The 21886-nt window shown below is 37.4% G+C and overlaps 2 pseudogenes; both read right to left on the reverse strand.

The window, feature by feature from the left end:
• Positions 1-8375: 8375 nt before the first annotated feature.
• Positions 8376-10488, reverse strand: LOC110218021 (nicotinamide phosphoribosyltransferase pseudogene; annotated as a pseudogene).
• Positions 10489-10646: 158 nt separating this feature from the next.
• Positions 10647-19757, reverse strand: LOC110218177 (cell division cycle 5-like protein pseudogene; annotated as a pseudogene).
• Positions 19758-21886: the final 2129 nt, after the last annotated feature.

Below are 21886 nucleotides of genomic sequence, written 5' to 3' on the forward strand. Positions count from 1 at the left end.
TTCAGTAAAATCCTTAGCAATGTAAAAAGTACCATCCTGCCAAAAAAAAAAAGAAAAAAAAGTATTTCTCAGATTCTTCCACTTTATGAATGGACAATGAGACAGGCCAAGACTTGAGGAGATCAGGTTGGCTTGTATTTCTAAAACTGTAGCATGCATTAAATGATAACAACTTTTCCACTATAAGTTCCCATCTTTTTAATAATAGTATTCTCTTGATAATGCTACTGAAAAAATGAAATTGATTCAGTATCATTTTACAATTGATTCTACTCTGTAATTGATTCTATTCTTTATTATTGCCCCATTTTGTGTGATTGCTCAAGCCACATTTCTTTGTTTCTTAGCTTATGAGCTAAGTTTGGGACTTAAGTGCTCCTGCTAATCACTGTTCTATTCTTGCCTCAAGGAAATATATTATCCTTGAGGGATGCAGGCAGATACCAGGGAGTCTGGTCTAGTATTGTTACATCTCCAAGCTATCCTTTAAGTTTGTCTGATTTGTTATCCAAAGAAGTCTGGTCCACTATCTCTAACCTTGTAGATGGATTTAAACAATGAACATTTCTTAGTCACAGGAGGGAAGGAGGGGTTGTTGCTTGACCCTTATCCCTAATTTACAAGCAGCCATGTTGTCCTCATTCCCATGATGTTGCCAGCCCTGTAACCAATTGCATTATTTTCCTCATCTATTCAGTTCTGTGCTTATAACATGCTATTTTGTTCTATGCTTATAAAAAGGAACTGTGCGTCCTCCTCTGGGTCACTGGCATAACTGAAGTAGCCATTTGACCCACCTTATTAACAGGTTTGTGCCCTGCTAATAAACTGATAAAGCTTGGAATTCTGTATCTCAGTTTACCTTCATTAAATTCTAATGAGACACTTTATAGTTTTGAATTGCATAATTATAAAACATCACATTCTTATAACAATTTATATCATAAGTAACCCAAAGAATAAAGGAAAGACAAGTAGTTGTTATAAATAGGTCACAGCATATTGCCAAAAATGACTTGTTCTGAAGAAGCGATAAATAAGATTTACCAAGGATGCACATGACCAGAAAAAGAGATCATTCAGTCAAGTATTAAGTCAGTCAATAAACATTCTTATGTATCTACCATGTGCCAGATACAAACAAAGGCAAAGGACAGTCCTTGCTCTCAAAGAGTTCACAGTCTGATGAGGAAGACAATATATAAACAATTATGTGCTAGATAGATAGATAGATAGATAGATAGGTAGATAGATAGATAGATAGATGTAGATATAGATATTCAACATGAGGAAGATACTAGCATTAAGGAAGATTAGGAAACGCTTCCTGTAGAAGGTTGGATTTTAGCTAGGGCTTAAAGGAATCTAGGAGAGTCAGGAGGAGGAGATGTGGAAGGAGACAATTCAAGGGATGGGGTGGGGGGGGCCGGCAGTGAAAATGAAATAATAAGACTAAGAGATGACTGACAAATTGCCCAAGTGTTGCACTGGTACCAATGAGATATTAAAAGAGAGTAAGGCCAATTGTTTTGATCCTCTTTGAAAGATTTATGGGGAAATATGGAACGTAATCACAGAAAGTGAGAAGGTGAAGGAAGATTACTGTTTGAGTCAATAGAGAGAGAATATTGGTCCACCAAATTTCCAAAAACACTTCAGCTATCTGATCTTGCTTACTGTGAGCCAGTGAAAACTAGACCTTAGGTTGTGTGTATGTTAAGACTTAACTGACCTAGAGACTTGGTATTGAACTGCCTCTCTAGCTTCTGGCTTGCTCTGGCATAGAGTTAAGTTTCCAGGGTTCCTGTTCTTTCCTCACTCCTTACTAGGCAATTCAGAGAATGTTCTGATTTCAGTAGTCCAGACTAGCTCATTGCCTTGCCTCATGAGTAATGAGTAGTCTCTTATTAATGCCATGTCATCAATTTGTCTAAAACTCCTTAGGTAAAATTGTAATCTTTTTATATTGGCACAGTATAATAATGAACAACTAATATCTCTCCAATTATTTGTCTTCGTTTATTTTGGTAAGGAATATTTTAAAGTTATATTCATGTAAGTTCTGCCCCAATCTTTCTTATAAACTACCCAATTACTAATAACAATCTTAGACATATGTTTTATATTTCCTCATAAAAAAGATAAATGGTGTATCCTTATTGAGTTCCTTGTAATTAGTCCTTGGTTTGTACCTTATATTTCTCTTGGCTCTCGTATGCCAAATCTTCTATTAAGTTCAAGTTTTTGTTTTTTTGTCAAAATCCTAAAAGTCTGAAAATTAATTAAATATCCATTTCTTTTTTTCCATTCAGGATTATGCTTAGCTTTGCTGGGTATGATATTTTCGGTCAGAACCTCAGTTCTTTTTCTCTTTGATATACAATGTTCCAAGACCTGTGGTCTTTTAGTGTTGCCTCTGCTAGGTCTTGTGTGATTCTAATTGTGCACTGCTATATTTAAACCGTTTTTTTCTTGTTGCCTGTAATACTTTATTTTTGAGCTGAGGGTTTTGGAATTTGACTATGAAGGTTTTCCTCACAGGATCTCTTTCAGGTGGTGATTGTTAGATTTTTTTCTATTTCTATTTTCTCCTCTTGTTCTAATGCTTCAGGGCAATTTAATTATGTCTTGTATTGTTGTATCAAGATTCTTTTTTTGATTATAGCTTTCAGGTAGTCTGATTATTCTTGTTTCTGCTTCTTGATCAGTTCTCCAAATCACTTTGTGTGTGTGTGTGTGTATGTGTGTGTGTGTGTGTGTGTGTGTGTGTGTGTGTATGTGTGGCAATTGGGGTTAAGTGACTTGCCCAGGGTCACACAGCTAGTGAGTATAGTGTGTCTGAGGCTGGATTTGAATTCAGCTCCTCCTGACTCCAGGGCCAGTGCTCTATCCACTGCACCACCTAGCTGCCCCCAAATCACTTGTTTTTCTTATGAGATGTTTCAAATTCTTTTCTATTTTTTCATTCTTTATATTTTGTTTTATTATTTCTTGGTCTCTTATGACTTCACTGGCTTCTTCTTGCTCAGTTCTCATTTTCTTTCTTTCTTTTTTCCTTTCTAACTTTTCGGTGAGGCAATTGGGGTTAAATGACTTGCCCAGAGTCACATAGCCAGTAAGTGTCTAGGGCCAGATTTGAGCTCTATCCACTGCACCACCTAGCTGCCCCTCCAGTTCTCACTTTCAAAGAGACATTTTTGTCCTTAAGATTCTGTATCTCCTTTTCTAATTGGTTCACTTTCTTTTCATAATCTTTTTTTCTTGTATTGTTCTTATTCATTCACTCATTCATCTATCTATTTATTTATTTTTGTTTTCCCTCAATGTCTCTCATTTGATTTTTAAAGTCTTTTTAAAGTTCTACTATGAATTCTTTGGGCAGGCAACAATTTGCCGTTACTCTTTGGGGTAGAAGCAGGTTTTTTTAGTTCAATATCCTCATCTGAAGATGAACCCCAGTCTTCCCTATTCCAATAGTAACTTTTTATGGTTTTATTCTTTTTCCTTTGCCTGGACTTTTTTTTTTTTGGCTAGGTAGTGGGATTAAGTGACTTGCCCAGGGTCACACAGCTAGTAAGTGTTATGTGTCTGAGGCCGGATTTGAACTCAGGTCCTCCTGAATCCAGGGCCAGTGCTCTATCCACTGCACCACCTAGCTGCCCCTTGCCTGCACATTTTTTTTCACATTTACTTATTTATTTATTTTTAACATAAATTTATTTATTTTTAGTTTTCAATATTCACTTCCACAAGTTTTTGAGTTCCAAATTTCTCACCCCTCCCCCCACCCCAAGATGGCATGTATTCTGAATACCCCTTCCCCTGGTCTGCCTTCTCTTCTATCTCTCCCCTCTCCTTTCTCTTATCCCCTTCCCCTTCTATTTTCCTGTAGAGCAGGATAGACTTCTGTACCCCATTTCCTGTATTTCTTATTTCCCAGTTGCATGTGAAAACATTTTTTTAAAAAACATGTGTTTTTAAAACTTTGAGTTCCAAATTTTCTCCCTTCCTCCCTCCCCACCCACCCTCATGGAAAAGGCAAGCAACTCAATAGAGGTTGTACATGTGCAGTTATGCAAAACACTTCCTTAGTAGACATGTTGTGAAAAACTAACTCTATTTCCCTTAATCCTATCCTGCCCTCCCATTTATTCTACTCTTTCTTTTGACCCTGTCCCTCCTCAGAAGTATTTGCTTCTGATTACCCTCTTTCCCAATCTGCCCTCCTCTCTATCACCCCCTGCTCTCTTGTCCCCTTCTCCCCCTTTTTCCTGTAGGGTAGACAGATTTCCATACCCAATTGAATGTGTATGTTATTCTCTCCTTAAGCCAAATCCTATGAGAATAAGATTCCCTCATTCCCTCTCACCTTCCCCTGTTTCCCCTCCACTGTGAAAGACTTTTCTTTTCTGCTTTTTTTGTGAGATAATTTACCCCATTCTACCTCCCCCTTTCTTCTTCTCCAAGTATCATCCTCTCTCATCCCTTAATTTTATTCTCCAGATATGACCCCTTAATCTTCAACTCACCTGTGCCCTCTATCTAACTATCTATCTATATATACATACATACAATTTTTTTCCTTCAACTACCCTAATACTGACAAAGTTCTCGTGAGTTACAAATATCATCTTTCCATGCAGGAACATAAACAGTTCAATCTTAATAAGTCTCTTATGATTTCTCTTTCCTGTTTACCTTTTCATATTCCACTGGAGTCCTGTATTTGAAAGTCAAATTTTCTGTTTAGCTCTGGTCTTTTCATCAGGAATGCTTTAAAGTCCTCTATTTCACTGAATGACATTTTTTCCCCTGAAGGATTATACTCAGTTTTGCTGGGTAGGTGATTCTTGGTTGTAATCCTATCTCCTTTGCCCTCTGGAATATTATATTCCATGCCCTGCGGTCCTTTAATGTAGAAGCTGCTAAATCTTGTATTATCCTGATTGTGTTTCCACAGTACTTGAATTGTTTCCTTCTGGAGGCTTGTAATATTTTCTCCTTGACCTGGGAACTCTGAAATTTGGCTACAATATTCCTAGGAGTTTTCCTTTGGGGATCTCTTTCAGGAGGAGATCTGTGGATTCTTTCAATTTCTATTTTGCCCTCTGGTTCTAAAATATCAGGGCAGTTTTCCTTGATAATTTCTTGAAAGATGATGTCTAGGCTCTTTTTTTGATCATGGCTTTCAGATAGTCCAATAATTTTTAAATTCTGTGTCCTGGATCTATTTTCCAGGTCAGTTGTTTTTCCAATGAGATATTTCACATTGTGTTCTAATTTTTCATTCTTTTGGATTTGTTTTACAGTGTCTTGATTTCTCATAAAGTCACTGTCTTCCAATTGCTCTATTCTAATTTTTAAGGAAGTATTTTCTTCAGTAATCTTTTGGACTTCCTTTTCCATTTGGCCAATTTTGCTTTTTAGGGCATTTTTCTCTCATTGGCTTTTTGGACCTCTTTTGCCATTTGGGTTAGGCTATTTTTTAAGGTGTTATTTTCTTCAGTATTTTTTTGGGTCTCCTTTAGCAAGCTGTTGACTTGTTTTTCATGATTTTCTTGCATCACTCTCATTTCTCTTCCCAGTTTTTCCTCTACTTCCCTTACTTGCTTCTCAAAATCCCTTTTGAGCTCTTCCAAGGCCTGGGACTGATTCATATTTTTCTTGGAGGCTTTGGATGTAGGAGCTTTGATTTTGTTGTCTTCTTCTGGTTGTATATTTTGATCTTCTTTTTCACCAAAGTAAGATAATATAGTCTGACTCTTTTTGCGCTGCTTGCTCATGATCCCAGCCAATTACTTGAGTTTTAAACTCTTTGTTAAGGTAAGAGTCTGCTTCCAATGTGGAGAGTGTACTGTCCCAAGCTTCAGGGGTTTGTGTAGCTGTTTTCAGAGATACTTGTAGGGACCTGTAAATTTTCAGTTCTTCCAAGGTGGTATGATAAGGGGCAAGGTGTTTACTCCTTTCCTGGCCTGTGAGCACAAGTATTCCTTTCTGTCCCGTAACTGTGAGGAGGGGTTCCTCTCTACAGCCACTACAAGCTCCACCACACCAGCGCTCCTCCTCACCCCAGCACTGCTGCCCAGAACTGTGACCCAGATCCACACACGGGCAAAGCAAGAGATTCTTGCCTCAGCACTGGCAAAGAGATCCCTGCAGTCCCTCTCTGATCAGCCACTGGATTCCCCCTCAGTCTGTGGGCTGAAAGCTCGGGAAGCAGCTGCCCTCCCCCAGGGCCATGCTCTTGGGAGTGGAGTTGAAACCCTGCCTTCCTCTCTGACCACCCACAGAAACAGACTTTTCCCACTGACCTTCTAAGTTATCTTTGGCATTTGTGGATTGAGGAGTCTGGAAACCTCCACAGCTGCCCGAGATTCAGTCCTCTGAGGCCTGCTCCAGTTTTGCTGCGGCCTGCGCACCGACACCGCGCGATCATCCAGGTTGTCTTGGGCTGGAGATTTGTTTCACTCTGTCTTTTTGTGGGTTCTGCTGCTTCAGAATTTGTTTAGAGCCATTTTTTATGAGTATTTGGAGGGGTTTGGGGGAGAGCTCAAGCAAGTCACTGCTTTCACTCCACCATCTTGGCTCCGCCTCCCCTTGCCTGCACATTTTTAAAAAATTTGTAGCAACTTATTTTTGTAATCACCTCTAGCCCTGGAGTAATGTTGCTTCTGGCCTTAGGTCCTGCCTCAGTTCTCCTCTCTGGCCTGGAATTGAAACCAAGACCTCTAGCCTCCAGTAAGTGCCCACAGATAGTGGCATCCACACCCCGATGCTTCTGTGCTCACTGGGGTGTGCTGGTTTCTTCTCTCCCAGAGTTGCATCTCCACAGCACAGCTAGGTCTGGCTTTCCTTGTTAGGGGAGATTCCTTCTATCTTCCCAGGCTCAGATGCTCAAATCCCCTCACTGTCCCTGGAGTAAAAATTCTTGTGGCTGGGGCTGAGGCAACCTCCCAAACTGGCTAACCCCAGGGCTCACTGCTTGTTGTCTAAGCAGAACTAGCCTGGAGATGTTTATTCTTCACAGGGACTAAACCTCATCCTGGGATTTTTCTTCAGATCTCTGATTGTCCCAGGAGGACCACTGTTCTGTCCCTACTCATTTATTTTCATTGCTCTATGTTAGCCCTGAGGCTCTATTTTATCTCATTTATAGGAAAAATCTGGGGGAGCTTGGAATTTTCTGACCTACTTTGCTATCTTCCCAGAATCCTCTCTGAAGTTGAATAGAGTTTTCTGGGTAAAGTATCCTTTCATCAGAAAAAGAGCAGTATTTTTGTTTCTTCTTTGCCTATGTTTATTCCTTTAATTTCTTTATTTTATGTTATTGCAATAGTTAATATTCTTAGAACAGTATCAAATAATGCTGATAATAATGTACATTCTTGCTTTACCACTAATCTTTGTGGAAAGTCCCTTTAGCACTTCTCCATTGTGTACAATGCTAGCTTTTCATTTAATTAGGTACTGTTTACCATTTTAAGGAAAGGTTCATTTATTTCTAGGAATTTTAATGTCTTTAACCCAAGTGGGTACTGTATTTTGTAAAACCTTTTTTGAACTTATTAACATAATCGTATGGTTTTTATTTTCAATATGGTTCATTATATTTGTATTTTTCTTAGTATTAAATCAAATCCTGCATTCATGACATAAATCCAAAATAGTCATAGGGCACAATCTTTTTAATGTGTTTCTATATCATCTTTCTTAAATTTTTATTTAACATTTTGTATCTTTATTCACTGGAGATAATGATCTATAGTTTTCTTTATCTGTTCTATCTCTCCTTGAAGTGGATATTCAAAATATATTTGAATCATAGAAAGTTTTCTCAGATATTTTCTTTCACTTCTTTTAAGGCCATGTTTTGTTTTCTGATTAATGGATAAAAACAATGAAATTTATCTTCAAGTATTTTCTTGAAAGTCTGAGCTCATAAAATCATGAATGGTTGGAAGGACACTTAAATCACTCAAACTTTAAATATATCTTACACGATGTTGTTTGTACAAAAATACATGTTAAATATAAACATAAAGCAAAAGGATACTTAGACGTAAATCTGTTTTATGTGATATTGTTATACATGAAAATGTTTTTCAGTTCTCTGTTGTTCATGAAAAGATCAATACTAGAATGAACCACACTATTGGCCAAAAGCATTAAATCTTGTGCATAGTTAAGTGCCATTTCCTAATTTGAGATCTTCTAAAGATTGGCTAAAAAGAAAATGAAGTAAAACTGGGCAGTATGTTCATAAACCAACAAATAGTTTGGCTGTAAAGTATCATAAAACAGATAAACCCCACACACAAATCTGCATAATATTATCTATCCATCACACACAAGCACACACAAGCAGAGAACAAAGCTTAATGAGGTGCCATTCCTACTTCACTGCTCAACTGGGCATTTTTCCATACTTCATCAAATGAATAATTTTATTTGTCACTTTTCTATTCTTGAAAACAGTGAGGAGAAGATCATGACCACATTCTTTAAGATCTCCTTTTCCTTCCTCGAAGGTAGGAAAATTTCTAGTAGTTTTCTTGTGTAGAGATAGTTGGCCCTTTTTCAATCTTTTATTGGGATCAGCAACTGAGTTCTTTTTTTGTTTATTTGTTTTTGTTTCTATCTTTATTTATTTATTTATTTATTTTTAGTTTTCAGCATTTGCTTTTATAAGATTTTGAGTTCTAAAATTTTCTTTCTCCCTCAACTCCCCCACTCGCAGGACAGCATGCAATCTGATATAGGCTATAATGTATGGTTATATTAAACATATTTTCACATTAGTCATGTTGTGAAAGAAGAATCAGAACAAAAGGGAAAAACCATGAGAAAGAAAAAACAAAAAACAACAAAAGAAAGAGAAAATAGTATGCTTCGATCTCCATTCAGACTCCATAGTTCTTTCTCTGGATGTGGATAGCATTTTCCATCATGAGTCTTTTGGAATTATCTTAGATCATTGCATTGCTCAGGCTAAGTCTAACAAAGTTGGTCATCACACAATGTTGCTGTTACTCTGTACAGTGTTCTCCTGGTTCTGCTTACTTCACTCGGCATCAATTCATACAAGTCTTTCCAGGTTTTTCTGTAATCTGCCTGCTCACCATTTCTTATGGAACAATAGTATTCCATTATATTCATATATCACAACTTGTTCAGCCATTCCTCAATTGATGGGCATCCCCTCAATTTCCTATTCTTGGCCACCACAAAAAGAGATATAAAATAAATATTTATTAATATTTTATTTAATATTAAAAATAAATATTTTTGTACATGTGGGTCCTTTTCCCTTTTTTTTTTAATCATCTCTTTGGGATATAGACCTAGTAATGGTATTGCTGGATCAAAGGGTATGCACAGTTTTATAGCCCTTTGGGCATAGTTTCAAATTGTTCCTCAGAATGGTCCACAACTCCACCAACAACAGCAACTGGATTCTTAAAGACATTAATTCCAAGGCCATCGGTAACCACATAACTGCATTTGAAGGAACTATTGAAAAGATATCTTGTTAACTTTTGTAACAATTCTCCACCAGAACCTGAGGAAATATTTTCAATACTCTATTTTTTTTCTTCATGCCTTCAACAATCTCTCCCTGAATAACTAAAAGATAAGGTGGCAACAATTTATAGTCTTTTGAGTTTTCAGTAACTGGAAACTTCATATCTAGAATTTCCAAAACCTTTAATACAGTGTCAAGAGGATTTCCAGAATCTGGTCTAATTATTAATGGTGCTTCTATACTCCTTGATACAATGAAATGTCTTAAATCTTCCCCCCAGATTTTCTCACTTGCATTATAAATATGATAGCTATCACTGACCACAGACACAAACAATGATGAAAACTGTGTTACTGTATGTTTAAAAGCATCTTTTTCCTGGTCTTTGGCCCAGGCTGTTATGGTACTGTGTCTTGCAGCTGGAACAGAATATCCTGGCACAAGGTCTTTTCTTCCATAATATTTTTTAATTAAAGCAATTCTTGCTATCTATCAATTCCCTTGAAATTCACTAAATGAGCAGATGCTCCTGTATCAGCCTTCTCTTGTGAAGAGACTCCTCTGCAGCTGAAATAATGTAATTTGTACTTCAGGCCATCTAGGTTACCAGATGTTTCCATCAAATACTTTGCCAAAATTTTCTTCTGCTCTCTGGAGTTTGTAGCCACTGTGATTGGATTGAGACTGTCTTTCTTCGACCCTAGTATCCAATCTGTAAGCCAGTAACATTCTGGATCTGTGTTTTCCACTGTGAAGAGAACATTTACTCTGAGAATGACAGAACCCCCAGGAACTGCTTTTACTATGTGAGGATGGCCATAACATATCTTTCTTTCTTTCTTTTTTTTTTACAGTTAATTTTTATTCAAGAATTTACTAATAGGAAACATATTTAAGAACTCCTTAAGAATAAAAAATATGATTTTGAAAGGTCAAAGTTCCAAAAAATTTAGGGAACATGACATTACCAAAAATGATTCACTTAATAAATTAACTTCTAAAAATTCTTGTGGAGCCAGAGTTTATACATAAATAATGTAGGTGATGCAATCCATTCACATCAAATTACAAATGAAAAGTCACAGATAGCAAGCAATTGTTTTGATGAACGTAAACATTAGCTTCATTCTTCCAGAGGATGGAAACCAGTATAAGTCTTTCTATAACAAAACGCAAAAGATGTTTCAGTGTTTTGACTTTGAAGTCTCTTTTGTGGCAGCAAATCCGCATATCTTTGTTGAAGTTCCTTTTCTCTTTCTTGCTCTTGCTGGACATATTTTACACACTCTAGCCTCCATGGAATTGCTGAATCCTTATATTTCTTTAGCTCCTCAAAAGTACAAAGCTGCAACTAAGCTTGCTCTCTTTGGTCCCAGAAATCATTCAACTATTTGATCAGTCCCGTTGGCTCGAGACTGGTAGCCATGAAGCAAAATTTTCATCTTCTTTTACATTTTTGCAGCTCCCTGAGGTTCTATGGTCATGTAGCCCCTAATGATCTCAAGTCTCTTTTCCAGTAATTCAATCCTGTCCCTTTTGGTAGCCAGGTTGGCTCATGTGCATCAACCCTGCCCAGGTAGATATAAAACTTGACTGTAACATTTTTCCCATACCTGGTTATAAGTTCCATTTGACGCCTCACCATGGCCCATTCCTTGCTTTACTACTTTCATCTCCTGTGTCAAAAGGTTTTGAGCCTTCTTCAGTTCATCTTTGGAGCATTTCTCATAGGAGTTGTGTTCAAGGTGAGTGATGTGCTCAGTACCATTTACTTCCAAATCCTAGAGTTTTTCCCTTTTGATTTCCAGCTTGTTCTCCATAAGGATGATGCAGAAGATCATAATGTATTGTGTTCATTTCTTTTTTAATTAGTTCTTCACTTTTCTGTAGGTCTGTTAGTGGTGGTTCTACATTTAAGGGTCTTGGGATAGTTTTATTTACTTCTGAAGGTCTTGGCAGATCCTTCTGAACAGCTTTGTGCATGCTTTTTAATTTTGCATCTTGTTCTGCATCCTGGATAGCCTACTTTTGAGCATCTACATCAGCAGCATCTTCTACATAACTTGCATCAGTCTCATGGTCTTCTAGCTCCTTCTCAGCATTTTTTGGTAGAACAATTTCAAAGTTATTCTTAGGAGTAGAAAGTCTCATCAATCCTAAACAAAGATGCTCACGAGATTCTCTCTCAATCTGCTTCACATACCAAAGGTCATTGTAATCCGCCAATCCCTCTTCAGGATTTATATTTAGTTTGTCCCTTAGAGGAGTTTTGCCTGGGGGTAGTGCCAACAACTGGTTTAGAAGTCATCCCTTCAGCTCCATAAGACATCCTGAATGGGGTGGACAGGACTGTGTTTGGTGTCTGAATGATCTATCCTTGAGGAGTCACACTAGAGAAGTCACTCTTGTGCAATGGTGTATTAAGATTGCCTTTCAGTGGGGAGTCCATGTTGGTAAGAGCCATCAAATTTTGTGCTTCCTGCAGAATTCATTGGGCAAGTAAGGTTTTGGGTGTCCTCTGAGCCATACTATTGCTGTAACATGATACTCAGACAAAAGAGTACTGGAAGCAGAATTCATTATGGCAGGTTCCTCTGCTGTTTGACTTGCAATTTCACTTGATTGGCCAACTTTTACAACCTCCTGAAGTTCTGCATCTGAAATCTGTGGTCCAGGGAGTACTAATTTTCTTTTCTTTTTTGTAGACTCTGATACTCCACTGGTTTGAAGAATAGCTGGTGGCCAGTCAGACTCCTTTCTTTCTTTTTAAATGTTGTTTGTCTTTCTTCCTATCTCTACTTTCCTTTTCAGATCTTAACTCTCCATCAAGATTGTGTTGTTGTAACTTTTTGTTGTAATTTAAAAATTTAGTTTATTTTTAGTTTTCAACAATTTTTGGGTATTAAGCTTTTGAGTTTTAAATTTTCTCCCCCCCCAAGACAGCATGCAACCTGATATAGGCTCTACATATACATTCCTATTAAACATATTTTCATACTAGTCATGCTGTAAAGAAGAATTAGAACCAATAGGAGGGACCACAAGAAAGAAACAAAAGAAAACAGAAGGAAAAAAAAAGAGCAAATAATATGCATTGATTTCCATTCAAACTCCATAGTTCTTTCTCTGGATGTGGATAGCATTTTCTATCATGAGACTTTTGGAGATGTCTTAGATCCTTGCATTGCTGAGAAGAAGTAAGTCTATCAGACAAAGTGGCTGTTACTGTGTACAACATTCTCCTGGTTCTGCTCATTTCACTCAGCATCAGTCCATAGAAGTCTTTCCAGGCTTTTCTGAAGTCTGCTCATTTCTTATAGCACGATAGTATTCCATTACATTCATATGCCACAACTTGTTCAGCCATGCCCCAATTGATGGGCATCCCCTTAGTTTCTATTTCTTTACCATGACACATGGAGCTGCTGTAAATATTTTTGTGCATGTGGGTCCTTTTCCCATTTTTATGATTTCTTTAGGATACAGCCCTAGAAGTGCTATTACTGGGTCAAAGGGTATGTACATTTTTATAGCCCTTTGAGCATAGTTCCAAATTGCTCTCCAAAATGTTTGAATCAGTTCACAACTCCACCAACAATGCATTAGTGTTCCAATTTTCCCACACCTCCAACATTTAACACTTTCCTGTTTTGTCATGTTGGCCAATCTTATAGGTGTGATGTGGTACCTCAGAGTTGTTTTGATTTGCATTTCTCTAATCAGTAGTGATTTAGAGCATTTTTTCATATGACTATAGAGGGCTTTAATTTCTTCATCTGAAAACTGCCTGTTCATATTCTTTGACCATTTATCAATTGGGAATGACTTGTATCCTAATAAATTTGACTTAGTTTTCTATATAACTTAGAAATGAGGCCCTTATTAGAGACACTGGCTATAAAAATTCTTTCCCAGTTTTCTGCTTTCCTTCTAATGTTGGTTGCATTGTCTTTGTGCAAAAACTTTTCAATTTAATGTAATCAAAATTATCCATTTCACATTTCATAATATTCTCTATCTCTTGTTTGGTCATAAATTCTTCTGTTCTCCACAAATCTGAGAGGTAAACTATTCCTTGCTCTCCCAGTTTGCTTACAGTATCAGCCTTTATATCTAAATCATGAACACATTTTGACTTTATTTTGGTATATGGTGAAAGATTTTGGTCTATGCCTAGTTTCTGCCATACTCTTTCCAGTTTTCCCAGCAGTTTTTGTCAAATAGTGAGTTCTTATCCCAGAAGCTGCGGTCTTTGGGTTTATCAAACAGTAGATTACTATAGTCATTGACTACTGTGTCTTGCTTACTTAACCTCTTCCACTGATTCACCACTCTTTTCCTTAGCCAGTACCAAGTAGTTTTGATGATTACTGCTTTATAATACAATTTAAGATCTGGAAAGGCTAGGCCACCTTCCCCTGAATTTCCTTTCATTAGTTCCCTTGATATTCTGGACCTTTTGTTCTTCTAAATGAATCTAATTATTATTTTTTCTAGTTCTGTAAAATAATTTTTGGTACTTTGATAGGTATGGCACTAAATAAGTAAATTAACTTAAGTAGGATTATTATTTTTATTATATTAGCTCGGCCTATCCATGAGCAACTGATGTTTTTCCAAGTGTTTAGATCTGACTTTATTTGTGTGAAAAGTGTTTTGTTATTGTGTTCATGTAGTTCCTGGGTTTGTTTTGGCAGGTAGACTCCTAAATATTTTATGATGTCTATGGTAACTTTAAATGGAATTTCTCTTTCTATCTCTTGCTGTTGGGCTTTGTTGGTGATACATAGAAATGCCAATGATTTAAGTGGGTTTATTTTATAACCTGCAACTTTGCTAAAATTGTTTATTATTTGAAGTAGTTTTTTACTTGATTCTCTAGGATTATCTAAGTATATCATCATATCATCTGCAAAGAATGATAGCTTTGTTTCTTCTTTGCCTATTCTGATGCATTCAATTTCTATTTCTTCTCATATTGCTAAAGCTCATATTTCCAGTGCCATGTTGAACAACAGTGGGATAATGGCACCCTTGTTTTCCCCTCAATCTTATTGGAAATGCTTCTAGCTTATCCCCATTACATATAATGCTTGCTGAAGGTTTTAGGTAGATGCTATTTATCATTTTAAGGAAGACTCCATTTATTCCTATGCTCTCTAGTGTTTTTAATAGGAATGGGTGTTGTATTTTGTCAAAAGCTTTTTTTGCATCAATTGAGATAATCGTATGGTTTCTGTTAGTTTTGTTTTTTTATATAATCAGTTATGCTGATAGTTGTTCCCATATTGAAACAACCCTGCATTCGTGGTATAAATCCTACCTTGTCATAGTGTATTATTCTCATGATAAGTTGCTGTAATCTTTTTGGTAATATTTTATTTAAAATTTTTGCATCTATATTCATTAGGGAAATTGATCTACAATTTTTTTTCTCTGTTTTGACTCTTCCTGGTTTAGGTATCAGCACAATATTTGTATCAAAAAAAGAATTTGGTAAGACTCCTTCTTCGACTATTTCCCCAAATAGTCTATATAGTGTTGGAAATAATTGTTCTTTAAATGTTTGATAGAATTCGCTTGTAAATCCATCTGGCCCTGAGGATTTTTTCCTAGGGAGTTCATCGATGGCTTGTTCAATTTCTTTTTCTGAGATGGGATTATTTAAGTATTTTACTTCCTCTTCTGTTAATCTTGGAAATTTATATTTTTGTAAATATTCATCCATTTCACTAAGATTGTCAAATTTATTGGTATACAGTTGGGCAAAAGAGTTCCTAATTATTGTTTTAATTTCCTCTTCATTGGTGGTGAATTCACCCTTTTCATTTTTGATGTTGGTAATTTGGTTTTCTTCTTTCTTTTTTAAAATTAAATTAACCAAAGATTTATATATTTTGTTGTTTTTTTTAATAAAACCAGTTCTTAGTTTTATTTATTAGTTCAATAGTTTTCTTAATTTCAATTTTATTAATTTCCTTTGGTTTTCAATATTTCTAATTTGGTATTTAATTGAGGATTTAAAATTTGTTCTTTTTCCAATTTTTTTAGTTGCATGCCCAATTCATTGATCTACTCTTTCTCTATTTTATTCAAGTAGGCATTTAAAGATATAAAACTTCCCCTAAGAACTGCTTTTGCTGCTTCCCATAAGTTTTGGTATGTTGTCTCATTATTGTCAATCTCTTGGATGAAGTTATTGACTGTTTCTATGATTTGTTGTTTGATCCATTCATTCTTTAGATTAGATTATTTAGTTTCCAATTAATTTTTAGTCTATCTTTTCATGGCCCTTTATTACATACAATTTTTATTGCATCATGATCTAAAAAGAATGCATTTAATATTTCTGCCTTTCTGCATTGAATTGTGAGGTTTTTATGCCCTAGTACATGGTCAATTTTTGTGTATGTGCCATGTGCTGCCGAGAAAAAAGAATATTCCTTTCTATCCCCATTCAACTTTCTCCAGTGATCTCCTATATCTAACTTTTCTAATATTCTATTCACCTCTTTAACTTCTTTCTTGTTTATTTTGTGGTTAGATTTATCTAGTTCAGAAAGGGGGAGTTTGAGGTCCCCCACTAGTATAGTTTTGCTGTCTATTTCCTCCTGTAACTCCCTGAACTTCTAATAACTTGGATGCTATATCACTTGATGCATATATGTTTAGTAATGATATTACTTCATTGTCTATGGTGCCTTTTAGCAGGATGTAGTTTCCTTCCTTATCTCTTGTAATAAGATCTATTTTTGCTTTTGCTTTGTCTGAGATCAGGATTGCTACCTCCACTTTTTTTACTTCGGCTGAAGCATAACATATTCTAATCCTGCCTTTTACCTTTACCCTGTGTGTATTCCTCTGTTTCAAATGTGTTTCCTGTAAACAACATATTGTAGTATTATGGTTTTTAATCCATTCTGCTCTCCATTTCTGTTTTATGGGAGAATTCATCCCATTCACATTTACAGTTATGATTACTATTTTTCTTTCTCTCCATCCTATTTCCCCCCCGTTTATGATTTTCTTTCTCTTTTCTCCATTTCCTTGCTCACTAGTGTTTTGCTTTTGACCACCACCTCCCTCAGTTTGCCCTTTCTTCTGTTAGCTCCGTCCCTTTTCTTCCCCTTTACCCTTACTGCTTCTTCCCTCCCTTCAATCCCCTCTCCCTTTTCTTTCCCATTTTCCTTCCTACTGCCTATTGGGCAAGTTTGATTTTTATACCTCACTGATTATGTTATTCCCTCTTTGAGCCAAATCTGATGAGAGTAAGGCTCAAACAACACTCATCTCCCTTCCTTCTTTCCCTCTGCTGTAATAGGTTTTTGTGCCTTTTCCTGTAACATAATTTACCCTTGTCTGTCTCCTCCTTTGCTTTCCTCCCAGTACAATCCCTTAATTAGAGCCACTTAATCCACTTACTTAGATACATTTAACCCATTTAATTAGATTTTTTTTTATCATTACATCAAAGTCTTCTGTCTATGCATACCCTTTGCAAATGGCGTAATAACAATACAGTTCTCTAGAGTTACAAGTGTCATCTTTCCCGGTAGGGATGTAAACAGTTTGCCCTTATTACTAACATGTTTTTTTTTTCTATCCTGTTTACCTTTTTATGTCTCTCTTGAGTTTTGTATTTGAATATCAAATTTTCTGTTGAGCTCTGGTCTTTTCATCAGGAAGGTTTGGAAGTCCCCTATTTCATTGATTGTCCATCTCCTCCCCTGAAAGATTATGCTTATTTTTGCTGGGTAGTTGATTCTTGGTTGTAATCCAAACTCCTTTGCCTTATGGAATATTGTATTCCATGCCATATGATCTTTTAATGTAGAAGCTGTAAGATCCTGCATAATCCTGACTGTGGTTCCATGATATTTAAATTGTTTCTTTCTGGCTGCTTGCTGCCAATTTTGGAATTTGGCTACTATATTGCTTAGCATTTTCAATTTGAGATCTCTTTCAGGAGGTAATAGGTGGATTCTTTTGATGAGTATTTTACCCTCAGGGCAATTTTCCTTGATGACTTCCAGAAAGATGCTGTCCAGGCTCTTCTTTTCATTGTGGTTTTCAGGTAGACAAATAATTTTTAAATTGCCTCTCCTGTATCTGTATCTTATCCAGATTTTACCAATGAGGTGTTTTACATTTTCATCTATTTTTCCATTCTTTTGTTTTTGTTTGACTAATTGTCGCTCTCTTAATAGAATCATTAGCTTCCACTTGCCCAATTCTAATTTTTAATGAACTGTTTTCTTCTATTAGGTTTTGTATACCTCCTTTTCCATTTGGCCCATTTTACTTTTTAAGGAGCTCTTCTCCTCAGTGAGTTTTTGTACCTCCTTTTCCATTTGTCCAATTTTGCTTTGTAAGGAGTAGTTTTCTTCAGGGTACTTTTTTTTTTCCAGTTGGCCAATTCTATTTTTTAAGGACTTGTTTTCTACAGTTAATTTTTATCCTTTATTTTCCAAGCTATTGACCCTCTCTTGCATACCTCTCATTTCTTTTCCCAATTTTTCTTCTACCTTTCTTTTTGACTTCTAAAATCCATCTTGAGCCCTTTCAAGAAGGTTTTTTGGGCTTGAGAGCGGTTTATATTCCCTTTTGAGGTTTTGGATGTGGATATATTGACAATGTTGTACTCTTTTGAATTTCTGCCTTGATCTTCCTTGTCCCCATAATCAGAATCTATGGTCATTGTCCACTTCTTTTTGCTCATGGTATTTGCTTATTTCCTGGCCTTTAAAAAAGATTGAGCTCTCCAGCTGGAGAACAGGGGGCACTGACCCAAGCTTCTTGTGCTGGCATCCAGGGAGCTGGTCACTGGTTTTGTGTTCTGGGGCCTCAGGTGTTGGCAGTTGGAGGCTGTAGGGTTCTGGTGGCTTACCTGTTTTTGGGGTGGAATCAGCAACACTGGAGCTCTATGGGTAGGGGTGAGGAATCTGCCCCCTGGAGGATGCCTGTTCATCAGGGCCTTGCACTCCTTTCTTTGGCTCCTGTTCACCTGGGCCTTACACAGGGATGTTTTGCTGCTGCAGGATGTCTTTCAGCCTGGAGCTTTACCTCCTGGAACTGTACTTTCCAGAGTTTTGCTGAGGCTCCAGGTGACCTGGCTGCCAGAGAAAGTCATGGACGTAGTGGTTTTCCAAATTTGTTTCCACCTGTTTCCCTGACCCTACTGAGGCACTTGGGAGTCCTGGTGTTGGTGCTTGCCTGCTCCACCACCCTGGGGTTTGGATCTCCCCCTGGTATTCTGATGTAGGACTTTCCACTGGCTTGTTGGGACACCTCCCATTCTGTACTGCTCTCCCACCCCCAGAGTGAGAGGGGCCTTTCCTGTTAATCTCCCAAACTTCCTGGGCAACAAGACTGCTGCACTCTGTCTTTCTGCTGGTTCAGCTGTTCCAGGGTTTTTACTGGGGTGATATTTTCTGGGCTTTCAGATGTCAATGAGGGAGGGTGAGAGTGACTTACTTCTTAGTCCGCCATCTTGGCTCCCAGAAATGGAAATCTTTTGTAACTACTTAAAGTCAGAATCAAGTGCCTGATAATTTTCTTCAGATGTGTCATAAAAACCTGGAGCAGGTTTCTTTTTTTTTTTCCAAATGGAATTTCTGCATTATAATCTACTCCTCTCTTCTTTTTCCTTTTTTTTTCTGAATTTCTTTGCCAGCTGCCTGAAATTCTCTCCTCTTTTGGAGGGCAGCAAGGCACCTTGTTTCTTCCAGTCATTTCTCTCTTGCTTTCTGTTGTTTGTCAGAAGGGCTCTAGCTTCTAAGAGCATTTCAATTTCATCCTCATCCATATCAGTTGGATCACATCTGGGTAGTTTCCTTTCTGTATTTGGATAATCTCTCCAGGTTTAAGTTTTTGGGGATCATCTGCTATCTCTTGGTCACTCTCTCTTTGGGCAGCTTTATCCAGGAGAAATTCATAGTTCTCCAAACATTGTGCAGCCATCCTCCCAATGATTCCGGCTGTGGTTCACAACTGAGTTGGCATCAATTTGGCCAGGTGCAAAAGCTTTTCTTCCTCCCTCTTAACCCATTCTGTTTTTTTAAAGCTCAGTTCCGCCATGCATACCATCTGGTCTTGTACTGTTTTGCTGATTTCCTATGCAAAAGTGAAGCAATCTGAGACCATTGGTTCTTGCTATATTTCGTTACCATGGCTTTGAGAATTTCACCTTCAGTATTCCTCGATAGCCCCTGCCCTTGATCATAATCTGAGGCATTTCGGTGGAAGAGTGAGCTATTCAGCAATTAGCCCAGGTGACCTGGAGAACACTGAAATGGCTTAGTAGTGCCCCAACTCAAAGCTGACCATTCTTCCTAGCACAACTTTAGGAGTCTAGGAATGGATGGTGAGGATGTTGAACCCGCCTTTGGCCTCATAATTCCCTTTGTGACTGAGGGAGTGTTGGGAAAGGTGAACCTCGAGCCAGGGTGTCAAGGAGGAAAGGGGAATATGGACTTTCACCTAACTCCACTGCTGCTTAAGTAACTGCACCTACCATGGGGAAGGGATGGAAGGAAGAGGCAAGCACTCAATCCAAAGGATTCACACCTCAGCATTCATACCTCAGAGGGCCTTTGTCTTTTGTTGATGGGTCTAAGGAAGCACTGAGCACAAGGCAAGTAGGACATGGCCTGCCCACACACTAGGAAGCCAGATTTGGGCTGAGTGTCCAGATTCTTGGCCATCCTTTTTCAATTTTCTCTTCCATTGTGCACAAATGCTAATTCAGGGGGCTCTTTCAAAGTGTCTTGTTTTGACTGCATGCCTATTTGAAGAAGCTGGGGCAAAGGAGATAGAATAACCCTGGCACTACTGCTGCTAATCCATCAATAATCAATAAACATTAAGCCCCTACTATGCATCAGGCACTGTGCTAAGCTGGAGATACAAATAGGAAAAAAGAGACAGATGTCTCAGAGTAGCATGGCCAGGGGAGAAATGAGATGTTCTGAGCTCTTCATCTACTTTTTGTATCAATAATTTATATATTGGATTTTATTGTTCTTTGAATGCTTAACTCATAAATCCAACTCATCCTATTTTTTTCCTTTGGGAGTTTATAAATAATTTGTTTAGTTTTTTTTCCTGAGATTTAAATTCTCTATTTCTTGTTCTGTTATTATTATTTTTTGCAAATATTTATCCATGTCATTTGTTATCGGTTCAGTTGACATCTAGCTAGGCAAAATATTTTCTAATAGCAGCTAGGTGGTGCAATGGTTACAGCTCAGGCCTTGGAGCAAGGAGGACCTGAGTTCAAATCTGATCTCAGAAATTTGACACAACACTTACTAGCTGTGTGACCCTGGGCAAGTCACTTAACTCCCACAAAATATTTTGTAATAATTTTCTTTATTTCTTCTTCATTTAGTGAATTCTCTCTCTCTCTTTTTTTTAATTATCCCCATCCCTTTATTTTCTTTTCTAGCTTTCTCTGGCTTCTTCTGTGGGCCACAAGGAGGTTTGGGATAGAGGCAGGAGATTTTGAGGGAAAGACTTCCCATACTGTGGTGTCTTAATAGTCTATATCACAGTATCTTTGATTTTTGTCTAGTAGAATATAATTTTTTTTAAATAATAGGAATCATTTCCCTTTTGTTATTGTATCCCCAGAGCCTATCACGGGGACATTACACATAGTAAATGTCTGTTGAATGGAATTTGTTGAATTTCCTAATGATAAATTTACCCTTTATTTTTTTCACCTATTTATTTTAGCAAGATTATGTTTTCAAGAGACCCTAAATGTAATCTTCATAAAAACCAAAGATCTTTATGTCAATTCCCCCACACGCTCATGAACTGGTTCCCCTAGAGCTGGGCTAGCTACTGTTCCCCTTCAAGGGTCTATAGGTACCCAGGGTCATGCAGCTACACGTCGTAGGGCTTCACAGTTTGGCTAGGTCCCACAGTATGCTCTTCAGTTTCTTCCCAGTGCTTCCATTGAACCTCTGGTCCCGCAACTTTTTGAAATCTCACAAGGTCATAGCTTAGTTTTTTCTGTCTCCAGTAATCTTCTCCTGAGAGTAGGAAAGAGTAGATGTAACAGAGACAGAAGCAACAGCAGGGCCACATCTTTATGGGCTTCATCGTGGTGGCATGGATGGGAACATATATGTTAGCATCCTTTTTCTCCACTCAGAAACCGAAATTCATCTAGGAAACAGAAAGACTGAATTATCTGGTTGGTGTCTTTTGTAAGCATTCTCAGTTCTGGCTCAACAACCAATCAAAAAACTATAATTCTTCATATGGTAAACAACCCAGAAATAATACTTTTGTTTTCTTTGAAATACATATGATACTTGCATCAGCTGATGATGCTGTGCATTCTTATAAGGGTTG

This window comes from Phascolarctos cinereus, unplaced genomic scaffold, assembly GCF_003287225.1.
Source record: "Phascolarctos cinereus isolate Bilbo 61053 unplaced genomic scaffold, phaCin_HiC Scaffold_726;HRSCAF=1367, whole genome shotgun sequence".
Lineage (NCBI taxonomy): Eukaryota > Metazoa > Chordata > Mammalia > Diprotodontia > Phascolarctidae > Phascolarctos > Phascolarctos cinereus.